The 1,201-nt window shown below is 30.8% G+C and overlaps 1 protein-coding gene across 1 annotated transcript in view; it reads left to right on the top strand.

The window, feature by feature from the left end:
* Positions 1 to 314, top strand: part of SCAMP4 (secretory carrier membrane protein 4) — a 22,032-nt gene extending 21,718 nt beyond the window's left edge. The window contains exon 7 of the mRNA XM_063453289.1: positions 1 to 314. This exon is cut by the window's left edge and continues 333 nt beyond it. The gene's annotated coding sequence lies outside the window, so the exon portion shown is untranslated.
* Positions 315 to 1,201: the final 887 nt, after the last annotated feature.

The following is a 1,201-nucleotide window of genomic DNA, read 5'->3' as shown; positions in this document are numbered from 1 at the left end:
GTAAACACATGAGAAACAAACCATCCTGAAGCAGCACGTAATTACCTCACAGCACTTCTAAAAATCTCCCGGTCAATGTGCTTAAATCTAACTGTGAAAAGAGAACATGGTGGTTAAAATGGAACATAGATTTCCATGGTGATGTACCAAATGCCAAAACTGGAAAGTCACAACATGCAAAAGTGATTACATTGATTCCAAATTTTTTTTTTATATTTATTATTATTTGGGCAGTAAAACAGAAAGCAAAAGTGATTTGATTTTTTATTTTGTAATTTTTTTTTTTTTATGTGAAATTATATTCTGGAATACATTTCAAGCATTTTTTTATTTTATTTTTTCATTTCAAAAATTCCGTTTTGTAAACTGTATTGTGTAGTTTTTGTATAATCTTTTGTAGTTTGTATAATCTCTCTATAAATTCAATATGTTTCTTTACTGCTAATTTTTTTTATATAATTATATCCTACCAAAGTTTACTCCTTTAATTCACTAACCACAATATAAAATGTTCACATAGCAAATGATATATGTAAAGAATCTAAACTAATGTATCAGATGTCTTATCTGTATGTATTAGATGTTATAGAATTTTTCCCCAATTTTTTTTTTTTTTTTAAATTTTTTAATGCTCTTGCTCCTCCGGTAGTGGTAATTACATATAAGTTTGTGGTTGAATAAGAGGATCTGTAGGAGTGCATAACTGCTTTAAACAAAGATGCGGTGCAGAAGGTTGTGGTGAGTTTTCAGATCTGGAATTATTTTGTAACATGTCAACATCTCATAAACATTATACAATCTCGAGTATCATTTCATATCTTATTTGTCTGTGAATTTTTTTTTTTTTTATAAATCAGGTATAGCTAGATTTTTTGTAACTCTGCCGTTACAATAATATTAGTATTTCAGAGATGATTTTATGATGAATACCCAATGATACCCAGTGATGGCATTGAAATTCCAACACAATGAAAAGGAATCATAAGACAAAGTAAAGATTAATTTGTCTTCCATAGAAGCCTGAAGTTGACTAATTTGACAAGTTTCAACTTGCTGTCATCGGAGAAATGGACATCTTCTTGTGTGTCGTGATAGGTGAGTTATGGAGGATTCCATGGACTCCCTAGATCCTCCTTCAACCTCTCCGCTATACTCTCTTGTGTACGTCTGGTGGTTGAAGTGCCCGAAGCTGTACAAAGAA

This window comes from Pelobates fuscus, chromosome 5 (genome assembly GCF_036172605.1).
Source record: "Pelobates fuscus isolate aPelFus1 chromosome 5, aPelFus1.pri, whole genome shotgun sequence".
NCBI classification, from domain to species: domain Eukaryota; kingdom Metazoa; phylum Chordata; class Amphibia; order Anura; family Pelobatidae; genus Pelobates; species Pelobates fuscus.
Note: the sequence above shows the minus strand (reverse complement) of the source record. Positions and strands in the feature narration are given on the sequence as shown.